The sequence below is a fragment of the Thunnus albacares genome, chromosome 10 (genome assembly GCF_914725855.1).
Source record: "Thunnus albacares chromosome 10, fThuAlb1.1, whole genome shotgun sequence".
Lineage (NCBI taxonomy): Eukaryota > Metazoa > Chordata > Actinopteri > Scombriformes > Scombridae > Thunnus > Thunnus albacares.
Window position 1 is genome coordinate 15,530,179 of NC_058115.1, and position 12,954 is coordinate 15,543,132.

At 36.8% G+C, this 12,954-nt stretch overlaps 1 protein-coding gene and 1 long non-coding RNA gene across 3 annotated transcripts in view; one reads left to right on the forward strand and one right to left on the reverse strand.

The window, feature by feature from the left end:
* The window catches only part of LOC122991109, a 48,169-nt gene that overhangs the window by 3,545 nt on the left and 31,670 nt on the right, over window positions 1-12,954 (reverse strand). The window lies entirely within an intron of this gene.
* On the forward strand, window positions 1,854-6,030 carry LOC122991112. 2 transcript variants are annotated; one of them, XR_006405535.1, is made up of 4 exons: window positions 1,854-1,988; window positions 3,043-3,251; window positions 4,522-4,586; window positions 6,011-6,030. It is a non-coding gene; the product is annotated as an uncharacterized LOC122991112 (long non-coding RNA). The 2 variants fall into 2 exon arrangements; XR_006405534.1 differs by lacking the exon at window positions 6,011-6,030 and having other exon boundaries at window positions 4,522-5,956.

Here is a 12,954-nt window from a genome sequence, read left to right on the forward strand (position 1 = left end):
TTCACACTGATGTGAACAAACCAAAAAACTGTCATTCCAAATCAGAGAAACAAAATTAACAGTCAGGCCTAAAAAATGCCGTTTAAATCAGCAAAACACATCAAATTTCCAAACAGGACTCACAGCAGAAACCTGCCTCTGTTGCATTGCTTCATTCCTCATGAGCCCATTTCATAACGTTTTCACACCACAATATGAGAACAGCTCAGTGCAGTACAGACATTCAGCATCCTCATCTTCCTGGGTCTTCTTCTTCACTTGATCTTCTTATTTTCTAGGGGTTTTTTCACAATTTTCTTGCCATTGGCCTTCTCCTCCAGATCTCTCCTGTAGGTGCGGCTGTAATCACTGCTGCTGACTTAGCCTTCCTTTTTCTGGGCCTTGCCTGCTGTAGCTTTGGCTGAGGTGAAAGTGCCGGGATGAGACTTGCCATGGACAGAAAACAGCATTGAACTTTATAAATAGCAATGTTGATAAAACATGTAGCCTCTAAAAGATGAAAGGAGACTTTTGTTGTCTTGCCATGAATGGGCAGGTGGTACAACCTTGGAGGTGTGTGGAGCAGGCTGTATGGCAGGTTCTGGATCAAGTTCTCTTCTCCAAAAATGTCCCTGTTACATGGCATAAGACCACAGGCCGTGACCTTTCATCCCTTTTCCCAAACTGGCAGCCTGGCTGTAAAGGCCAGTAATTTCATAGATGTTAATCCTCTTTCCAGGTTTTTGGTCATCCATCAGTTGGCCACTTTGTTGTACACTGTGAAAAAAAAAGTTATTTCAAAGAAATGTACTGTATTATTTTACAGTTTTTTTTGTTATTTCTACATTAAGTGTAAATGCCATAAAAACACTAAATTATTTTTTATCAAAAATATTCATCATAAAATAAAGGCTGTAATCTGTAAATTAAAATAATGGAATATTATAGTTTTTTTAACAGGATTATTCAATTACTTAATGGTCTTGAATATTAAATTACATTGAATCCTATGTAAAAAATATATATATATATATATATACAAAAAATACACATCCTATTACTGAATGTATTAAGGCAACTTTCTGTTTTTTTTACAGCAAAACTTTAAATTTAATGTAAAAAAGAAGAGAAAGCAGTATGTGTATTATTGATGTATATGCATTTGTATGTTCTATGGAGGTTTTGCACATGATTAGTCTTTATATTCGCATACATACATTTTTGTATAAACCTATTGATCTCTTATCTATAATAGCTATAATAAAGGCTGTAAATCCACTTTAAAAATGTTGGAAGCTGTCTCCCAATACATTATGTTAGACCACAACTTGAAATTGCATATGTACCATCCATGAGTTTTTTCCTTGTCAAGGTGCAATCATTTGTAGATCTAATTTTTCTTCTCTAAATATTAAGACCCAAACAGTCAGTCTATGTTCAACAAAATTCAAAGCTGTCATTGCAGTCCTACTGCTCCCTCAAATCTTTAGGTCACTCCAACATTTCTACAGGTCGAAGGGAACAAAGAGCAAAAAGCAGAGACAATATAAGGTGAGTAAGGAGGGACCTCAATATGAGTAAAGCTTTATAATGGTTTACAAATGTTTTTTGTGTTTTTTTAGCAATAGGTGATAGATGTTAATAGTTGAAAAAAAACCCATAAACTTAAACATAGAAAATGTCTCTATAGACTCTGTGCTTCAGACAGATGAAGAACGTGCGTGCAGATTCAAATTAATGTTGTACAATCATTGGATGAATGATTGTACAACATTAGGGGGAGATTATCTCGACCAATGATATTGTTTGAGTTCTGGGGGCAGGTCCTCTCGGCGTGATTCATCCAATGACTGCACAACATTCAATTGTTTGAATATACGCGCACTTTGTTGAACTCTGTCTGAGGCGCAGAGACTACAGAGAGACAATTTCTCTAGATAAAGTCACGCAAGTCATTTGCCAAGCCTGTTGATTTGAGGATGATGATTCACATTCAGCTTTCACAAAAGGTAAAGTAACTTAATCATTTTGTTATTCTTCATGTGAAGTTTCATACAAAGAAAGGTATGAACTGAACTTGTCATGAGTTGAGCTAACCCCAAGGGCAGCAGAAAAGGAAAGTAAGATAGCAATGCTAAGTTAATTACAACTTGACATAACTAAAGTGTTGACGTTGCATAATTGTCAGAATTTTAAAATGTATGTGGAGTCAGCAGTGCTAACGTTAGCATTTGCTTTTTGCATGCACCAAGCAAGTCTGTGTGGCGTCAGATAACATAACGTTATGCCAGTCCTAATGAAGCTATTAAGGTTAGCCTTGAATCAGAATCTCACATCAGTCATAGTAACGTTAAATAAGTTAGATTTGTCAGTTGACCATTTACATATTTAAGCTCATATTCTGTCCTGTAAACATTAAATAAAAGACTGTGGGAAGTTGTGACCTGAGAAAGACTTTGAGTGTAAGCTAGTATGCTAGTGTTAATAAGTTTAGTGAGCCCAGCTGCTCCTATTTACTGCTAGTAAACACATTACCAGTAACCTGCTGCCTACCAGCTAAGTTGGTGTTGGTGTGTGTGTTCCTCGGCTTTGCAGCAGTAACAACTAGCAATAATAACAATCAAATAGCAATATAGCAGCACAGTAACAGCAATATAGCATTTAAAAAAGAAACACAATGCAGTAAGACTTACAGTGTGGTAGTGGTATGTATAGTGTGACGTTAGTGTGTGTAAACTGCTGCATGAGTGTGTGAGTGTGTGTGTAATGTGCAGATAGGCAATTAGTGTTCATTTTTCATAAGCCTGGTTGTCTGGTGGAAAAAACTGTCTCGGAACCTGCTGGTCAGGGCTTTGAGGCTGGGGTACCGTTTACCAGATGGCAGAAGCTGAAACAATCTGTAGTTGGGGTTAGAAATACATTTGTAATACACTTGGAAAATAATAGAACACCTCAAAATATGTATGTTTTAATGTAATGTTAGTATATCAATGTGTCACAAATTTACTGATAAAATAAGTATTTTAATCATGATAATTACTATTTGAACTTTGCATCCCCCAGCCTCTTCCTGAGTTGTTTTGCATCGCTGGCATGGTTTTCCCAGGCACAGCCTTCACATGCGGCCTGCATGGTTATTAGAAGGTTCCGGGCCTCAACATCCTCACCACCCTGCAGGAGGGCGTTCTCAGCCAGGGGAAAGCCAAGTGGAGCTTAAGGAATTGCTTCTGGGTGCTACACTGCATGACCGAGGCCTACTATCTGTTTACCAGGTGTATGCACTAGCTCACTCATTATATAGATCAGTGGCTAAACCGCACTGTCACGCTGGAACTATTGCATGACATAGGGCTAGGTAGAGAGAGTGCGATGAAAACTGGAGGAAACTCGGATCATGTCAACACTAACGCACCTAAGAAGCGCTGTGTGTAAGCATTTTGGATTTTACTCTATCAATGGCAAAATTATCGATATAGATAAGGCTGTTTGCCGACTTTGTATGAAGCAACTACTTTACAATAACGTTACCACAACAACGAATGGAGTCACCTGTTAGCTTCTCACCCAAGCGAGGCTAAAGAATCAGAGCACCAACAGCTACACAACCTTGCCTAACTTCCTATTTTTTGCCTATAAATTACATAATGCTAATGTTCTGTATAATTTGAATGAATTCCATAGCACTGTGAATTCATTCGAACTTTATTTTGGGAAAAAGTGACAGCCCTAGTGCGTATGCTGCATGGGAGATAAACCTGCTATTCTGCTGCTCTCTTATTTTTAAGCTTCAAGTCTGTTTTCTCCCAACCCTGCGTGTCAGTGAAGCATGGATATACATACTTTGACTGCTATGTAAATTAACTACATATTCACAATAAAGAAATCCATACATAATTATGTTAAACTAATGTTGGCCATCTGCACCAAGATTTCAGTTTCTACTGATAGGCTAGATGATCAGTAATTTTGAGAATTTTCACTGTATTGATGATAGGGATTAATCATGTTATTTTATATATAATGTGTATATTTGTTGTTTTTTTATTTTAAACTGTATATTCTGCATAATTCAATCACTGTATTGCAAGTCAAAAACTGAAAATCACTCTCTTGCCTAAAGCTTGTGCAAAATACTGCACCAGAGTTTTAACTGGTTCCAAATGTAGAGACTACTACATCACTCTAAATTAAGCATCCCAACAGAGGATACCAGTCAGTTTTACAAATGGTTTTAAGATTTTGCTGATCACATTTAAAGAACAGCTTGATCTGGCCCCAACCTTAATTTCAGACCTTTTTAAACCCTTAATGTTCCTGCACTAAAAGAGGCTAGGTTTGATCATGCTCAATTTCTGTTCAAGCGGCAAACAGCACTCCTTTAGAGCTGCAACCTCATGGCTCCCCTCTGCCACTGCTGTGAGGGTAGGAGGCAAAGTTGACATTGTGTGTACATTAAAAAAAATACAGGCAACAACGTTGCCACCTGTTGGTGTGCAGGCACTTCTAAGAGCGTGATACATATTTTCTATTTTGTATTCTCAGGACAAGGCTTGCTGAGGCTCATTGCAGAGGCTCACAGCCATTGTTGGAATTCTGAAAGGAAGTGGGTGACTTTCAATGAATGACTTTCATATGAACTTGAGACTATTTTTAGCACGCAGATTCACATTTGTATGTTAATACTGATCATGTATTAGCTTATTTGTTTGTTTCTGGAAGGAATTTAGCTCCTGTTTTTGAATTTAGCCCCTATTTCCATGGCCAAGGAAAGTTCAGTCAATATTTGTCAGGGGTGGGGGACTCAAATCGCATGACTGGACACAAGTCACAAATTTGAGGACTTGCGACTTGCTTTACTAACACTGATAAGACTCGACTTGACTTTGACTTGAGGCAGATGACTCGAAAAGACTTGAAAGTTTTTATTTAGCTGAATCGCCTATTTGCACTATTGTAGATATTGAGCATGAACAGTTAACGTTTTGAGACATGATAGGGTAACTTCTAGTGTAGTGTGTGCAACCCAGGCTTTAAAGACAGTGTCTACCAGGACCTAGAAAATGATGCAAGACAGGATTGAGCTGAAAGCTTGTTGAAAGCATTTTCCCATACCTGCGCTGAGCTTTAGTTGAGCTTAATATTACCAGACCATTTCTGATTTAGACAAGAAAGCTTATGAATTGACAGCTTTTCATGACAGAGCTTCATTATTCTGTTCGAGGTCCCTCACTAGTTCAAAGTCAATGTAACTCAACCACAGCAGAATGGTCTCTCCTTCTCTCCAGTCAACTGTGTGACAAATGCAATCCTTCAAGATCAGGCAAACAAGATGGTATTTTTCCTTGATGATGCTTGACGTTTGAACAATTACAGTGTTCTAAATGAATGAATGTATTAGTCTACACAATCCACAGCAGAAAAAAGTAATCATCAGACAGAATACTGTTTCGTGTTGCCGTTTTCTCATGACATGGATTGCCATTGTACCCCTTTCTGTAGTGTTTTAAGCACTTCTTTCATGGTGACTTGATTTGTGACTTAATTGACTTGTCTTGCTTGATGTTTAGCAGTGACTTGACTTGGCTTACTTGAGTCTAAACACAGTGACTTAGGACTTGCTTGAGCCTTTAAGGACTTACTTGTGACTTGCACATGTGTAACTCCCATTTCTGATATTTGTGAACGTGAACTACTTCCTCCCAAAGCCACAAACCAGAGACGTGAGACTCAAATTTCCGATGCCATCTGCAATAAAGTCTGGGGCTGCTTCATAGACAATGAATGTGAAACTAATTTTGTAGTAATATTTAAATACCCAAGTAGGCTTTATTCTATAGTGACCTTTCATATCTGAAAAAGAAAATGTACCTGTATACTAGGGTTGGGCGATGTCTACAGAATTGGCATATGACGATGTCCACAGTGAAATATTGTAATGGACAATGATATCGGGTGGGATAAATTACTGCAGTTTTCTGTCATTTATGGTTGTGCTAAGTTTGTCTCCTATCGTCTGTTTCATCACAGGTAGCGCTGAGCGATCCTTGCATGTGTGACTGTGTGTCCTCTGAGTGGAGCAGAGGAGAGACAGTGAACCACGTGAAGTACTTGAGTTGACGACAACTACAGTCGTTGCGTTAATGTAAGTGCAATAAAAGCTCAATGAGTAAAAAGCCAATAAGAGTAATTTAATCCACGCAAAAGATGGACAGATGGGGGGGCTTTTAAAACACGATGTTATGATGGTAGAGGCTCAGTGGTTGATGACCGTCAGCCGTTGGCGATGGACGATGGCATTGCCCATCAGCCCAACCCTACCGTATACTCAGAACATCCCCCTGGGTGTTCTCAGTGTCATCTATAACATCTTTCTCAATTCATTGTTTTTGGAAAAGCTCCAGACATTATCAGATGACATCACAAATTTGAATTTTAGCAAAATAATTTTTGGATTTGGGAGAGATTTGTTCATGTTCACTAACATTTAGAACCATCTTAAAGCATGGGAATAATATGTATGAATTTCTAAATTGGCCATAGTTTCCCTTTTGCCATAATGCAACATGTAAGACATTGTCCTGATAAAATGTACAAAACTGTTTTTGCTTCCACTGATGTCTGTTGAAATCATCTGAATGAGAAAAAAATATATATATTTTCTTGTAAAGTATTCTGTTTGAGCTCTTATTGGGTTGATCAGCTTCAGACCCACATTATAATTCAATATGGCTGTTAATTGGTTCATTAATTCTGAAACTTTAAGGATAACACTGTAAAAAAGTAGTGAATTACTTTGTAAAGCAAGTAGTGAAAGGCAATTTTATGATACATTATTAAACATCTTGAAACCTCATACACCTTAAATGGGGATCTGCATTGAATGGATTGTAAAATGGCAGTAGAAAAATGTATATAATGATTCAGTGTAAGAGAAGTTGATATAATAGTACTTTTACATACACCTTCTGGTTTTTGTACATTCAGAACCCCATACATTAATGTGAAATGTCTGTAGATATATTGGGGAGTTGCTTGCAATTACTGTAAAATAATGTTCATATGAAGTAAACCCCATACATTTATGGGAAAAGCCTGTAAATATATTGGAGAGCTGCTTGTAATTACTGTCAAATAATGTTTATATAAAGTTAACCTCATACATTAATGGGGAAATGTATGTAGATATATTGGATAGCTGCTTTTAAATACAATCAAATAATGTTTATAGAAACCAAACCTGATACATTAATGGGAAAAGCCTATAAATATATTGGAGGGTTGATTTTAATAACTGTCAAAAAGTGTTTATATAATGTATACCCCATAAATTTATGGGAAAACCTGTAAATATACTGGAGAGTTGATTTTAATTACTGTCAAATAATGTTTATATAATGTATACCCCATACATTTATGGGGAAAGCCTGTAAATATACTGGAGAGTTGCTTGTAATTACTGTCAAATAATGTTTATATAAAGTAATGATTACTGAAATTATGTTTTTTGAAAATATTATCACATGATCTTATTTTTTTGTACAGTGTAAAACCAACATTTACCAGGGATTTACTGTAAATAGATTGGATAATCACATAAAATAAAAGCCTAAAGCTCTCAAGATACCATTAATGAGTGTTAAAGGAGAGTAATTTGAATGTAATTTTACATAGTTTTTCTGTGTTTTACATCCAGAAATCTGTATTTTGAGGGGGAGTTCTTGTGGATGGATTGAATACTCCTATGAATTTACCAAAGATTACTATATGAAAACAGGAGTCTTCATTTAAATTAGGTCATTTTAAGGTATTTCTGCAGTCTTTTTCATTTTTAATGCAGATTTATCCATTCGTATAACATTCTAGAGATGTTTTAAAATGAGATTTTATTTTTATTTTACAATGGTTTGACTGTAAAAATGCAGACAATGTCCAAAGTAATTGTCCGTATTTTTAAAATAAATCTCTGTCGAATAACTAAAAGTTTTTTACTGTTATTTGACAGTAAGTGTTTTTGCTGCCAGACTTCTTACCATTTTTTTACGATTTTTTTTTTTTTTTACAGTGTAGCTCATCTTCAGGCTTCTGAAAAAGATCCTGTCGAGGGGCTGCATTTTAAGGCTGCAGTGAGGCAGTAGTTAAATCATGATTATGCCAAGATGTCTTGCCAGATGTACAGCCTCTAAGGTTTGATGTGGGTGGTTCACATCAAGTATGAGGATGTGTGGATCATTCTTGCTGGCGTTCAAGTTCTTCACAAAGTGGGTGAGCCACTCCACAAATAGTTTGCTGTTGAGTCAATCTGAAACTCTTCCCACAGATCCAGGAGGTGCCCCTCTCATTGGGATCTTGGTCATTCTCTTTCTTGGAAAGATAAACATCGGAGGAACAAATTGCCTTGCAGCATTCATCGTGCAGACAGTGGTAACATTAAATCCTCTCTCAGCGTTCGTCATCCTCCCGACTTGTCGAGCCCCTTTTGTTGCAACCACAGGCTGCAGTTTCTGGACATTTTGGCCTCCTATCTGATCCATGTTCCACAGCTAGGTGGGAAATATGTTGTTCAGCATCTAAAGCATGTTTTCATAAACATGTCTGGCAGCAGCATGAACTTTGGCTACAAGCCATTTATATTATATTTTTGTATTTCTGGACCTATTTGAATATATTTTTAAATCATATAAACACTTTTTAATCAAATTTCCAAGTAATATATGGTGAAGAGTTCCTAATGTGTGGATGATCAATGCATAAAGAGATTTTTGATGGATTGACAGTCCAGGCCTATGGGATCTTCCATCCTCCATACCTGCCTTGCTTGACTATCTCCTCAGAGTAGGCTCCTAAAATCTAAATCTCGATGAACTCAAAAATCAAAATGTCTAGAAGAGGTGAAGAAGGACCTGTCACTCTGTCTGTGGTTCGTGAGCTGCTGGAGCAGCAGAAGACTTTTTACAAAGAACTACTTGAGCAACAAGAAAAGAGCTACAAGTCATGTTTATAAATTTTAGTTGATTCTACTATCTCCCATGTTGATGGTCTTGTCAAAGATATTTCAAGCATATCTAAGGATATTCAGGAGCTTAAAGCCAGTCTACAATATACTCTGGCTGACTTGGATGACTTGAATGCCAACAAGGAGAAAAGTATGGAGGAAATCAGAGCTTTAACAGAGTCTCTCACATCACCGAACATCAACTAATGACTTGTCTAATGACCTGTCTTCAAAATCTGAATCATGGTCTGACACTGAGAGCAAAGCAAAAAAGCTTTTCTCTGACCACCTCAAAATTGACCCCAAGCTCATTGAAATTGAGAGAGCACATCACATAGGAAATTATGGACACACTGGACATCCAAGATCTATTGTACTGAAACTACTTTGGTTTAAGGATAACGAAGAAATCCTGAAACGTGCAAAGAACTTCAAGGGTACTAACTTTTTTATTAATGAAGACTTTTCAGAAAGATCTGCTGCCCCAACTCAGAGCTGAGAGACTGAAAGGCAACGTTGCCTACTTGAAGTATGACTGTGCTGTTTTTAGAGTCACCCTACTGAATCATGAGTTGCTCAACTGAATGTGCTAAAGTTGAATGAAGGTGCTAAAGTAATACCCCTTTACAAATCAGGTGATCATAAGCACTTAGTTGAGAGCAACATCCTGTACAAACATCTATATGGTTTTTGAAAAAAATACTCAGAATTGGCACTGTTACAGCTTGTCAACAAGATTTCTTCTGCCTAGGATGAAAAAAAATTTTGCACTCGGCATCTTTTTAGACTTATCCAAAGCGTTTGACACAGTTAACCACAATATTCTTATTTCCAAGTTTAACAAATATGGATTACAGGATGTTGCACTCAAATGGCTAGTCAGTTATTTAAACAATAGAGAACAATTTGTATCCATAACTGGCTGCATCTCAAATAGATTAAAATTATTTTGTGGATTACCCCAAGGTTCTATCCTTGGTCCACTTCTATTCTTGATTTACATTAATAACTTACCCATGGTTTGCAAAGATTTTTTTCCTATTTTATTTGCTGATGATACTAATCTCATAGCTACTCATGATGATTTCAAAGTACTGATCCAGCATGCAAACAACGAAATGTCCTTCATTTCCAAATGGTTTCGGATGAACAAACTCACTGTCAATGTCAGAAAATCTAATTTTATGATATTTTGCTATAAAAACAAAAAATATTTAAAAGATGATGCTAAAATATTCATTAATGAAAATGAAATGTTTTAAGTCCCATTTAATAAATTCTTAGGAGTTATTGTAGATGAAAGACTAACTTGGAAAAAACATATTGAACATGTTTGCAAAAGGTCAATGAAAATGATTGGAATATTGAGGAAAGTTTGTTCTCTGATTCATCCCTCTTCTTATTTAAATCTGTAATATAGTCTAATCTATCCATATATCAATTATTGTAATATTGTTTGGGCTGCTACGCATCCTCAATCGGTTACTTTTAATCCAAAGGTTTTTAGGAATGATTTGAAACTCCACTAGCCAAGAACCATCTGCACCTTTGTTTAGGAAATTTAAAATTTTGTCAATTTATTCTGTAAATATTCTTCTAACATGTGTGTTTATGTTCAAATTCATATATCACAGGAAAAACCTTCCAGATACATGCCATAATTTTTTCCTTTCATCATCAGACATTCACTCTTATTCAATGAGGCGATCAAAGGACTTTCATTTACCTTATTGTCTCATTTCCAGTCATCAGTTTTTATCAAATTTAGAGGTCCTCATCTCTGGAAATTCAATTCAAAGTACAACTTTGAAGTCGTCATCCCCTTTAATAACGTTTAAAACACATTTTTAAAAATATCTTTTATCTAAATAGAATTTTGTGTGATTGGGTGTGTATTACACCTCTTTTCTCTCTTTTTCTCTTGTTTTCTGCTATACATGTTTTTTTTTTGTCTATTTGATGTTATATTGTTTTATGACTCACTATATTTTTATGACTTGTTGAAATGAAGGGGAGGACTTTGTTTAAGCCCTCTGGGCTTCCTTCCTCTGCTGCATAATTTAACATAATAATATAATAAATAGTTTTTTCTGTGTAATATTTTATTGTATCCTTTGTACAAAAAATTTTTAAAAATGAAGGTTTTCACCAACTTTTACTTCATTGAAGCCCACTGCCCAGGCAAGACTGTTGGCCTGTGGGGTGCAAACTGAAAGGCACAGATTTCTCTTCCTGAATGTTAGGAATCTTACCTTGTGAGACAGCTGGATTCACAAGATCATGCAAGAATCCATCTTGTCAGGCTTCAAGTTATGCGCTTGTGTCCAAACCACCAGTGGTTCAGACCATCAGCTTTTCATGAGGATTTTAACGTGATCGCGTGATCTTGCAAATTCAGCTACCTTGCAGGGTGAGATAGTGATAGACGGTGATAGACAGATGGTTCAGCCTGCCCTTTTCCAAACAGTTTCTAAGGTCAACCTCTCAGTTGGTTCTGTGTAACAAATCATCTGGCGTGTCAGATTACTAGGAAACAGTTTTCCCCAGCAACTTTTTTGGCATCACTCAATGAGTGTTGGATCCCCATCTTTGTAGCCAAATCATAGGCCAGTTTCCGTACGTCCAATGATGTTAGCCCAAAGAGAGCTCTCTCCATATGTTGGATGTGGCACACCAGATAATTTTCAAAGACTGCAGAGAACACAGCCGTTTTCCACAGACGAATATGGCCTGGCCTCTTCATCAGCTTGTCAAGGTGCCGACGAAGGGTTTTTGGTGGTCTGCCAAATTTCCAAGACACTGATTTCAGTGATTCGCCATCTTAAATGCATTTAAGTTCATCCTCTAGAGCCTGCTTCCCATACGTTCCTCTATTACTTGTCCTCGCGTAGAGCCTCATCTATAATGCAACAAAAATTTAAATTTAACTTTAAATACCCCCATCCACACATACACATACTAAGGATGTGCAGAGAGCCCATTATTTGTATTTGTATTTGCATAAAAATGGAAATAGGTGTAAAAATCCTGTTTTTGTTTTTGTTGCAATTCTAATTTTAGGATAAGAAAGTGCTGAAATAAATGTTTATCAATTAACTATTTTGCAAAGGAGGTCCCCTCACCGGGTCTCTAACTCAGGTCATCCAGGCCATCGGCAACTGCAGTAACTACTCAGCTAAAGCTCAGCAATGTAAATAACCTGCGCACTGTTATTTTACAAGTTTTTTTTTCTTTCTGAAGACAAATAATTTCCAAAATATTTGTACGAAAGTACACTTGCCACACTATTATCCCCCACCCACCCACACACACACACACACAACAACATGTTTACACAGGCTAGAATATACCATATCACCACAGATGCTTAACCTACACTAGCAAAGACTTCAAGCTAGACAACAGCAAGCTAATATTGCCTGCTATAACATTATCATCATAACATAAAGTCAGCTAGTTAGCCTCTTAGACTGATAATAATACATTTCTTACTGTTGGTTAGCTATTATGTTATTGTGTTAGATGATGGTGTAAATACTTTCTCAGAAATCTAACATTAATGAGACTAAACTAGACCTCTTTCCTCAAAAATCCTAATCTTACACTTTCACATATTACAAAGAAGTATTTGTTATTTTTTGTTCAAGCTAATGGATCACCCTCCAGATGATTCACATTTTAACAGTAAAAAAAGTTTGTGTATATCCTTATAAAAAACACAGAGACTTATTCTGTGCTGTCAAAATATTACCTCCCACAGGTGAAACGATATTGATGCTATTCAAAGATTAGCAAGACAACAACCATCCAAGAAAAGAGCTGAAATGAAAACTGGCTCCATCTAGTGGTCATGGGAGGAATTGGGGGGGGGGGGGGGGGGGGTTGTGTTTGTCTTCTTACCTCTGGGGGTTATCCTTGCCTTACGTTTTACCCTACGCTTCATTTTCAGTGATGCCACCAGGGCCTTGTTGCCATTCTGATCT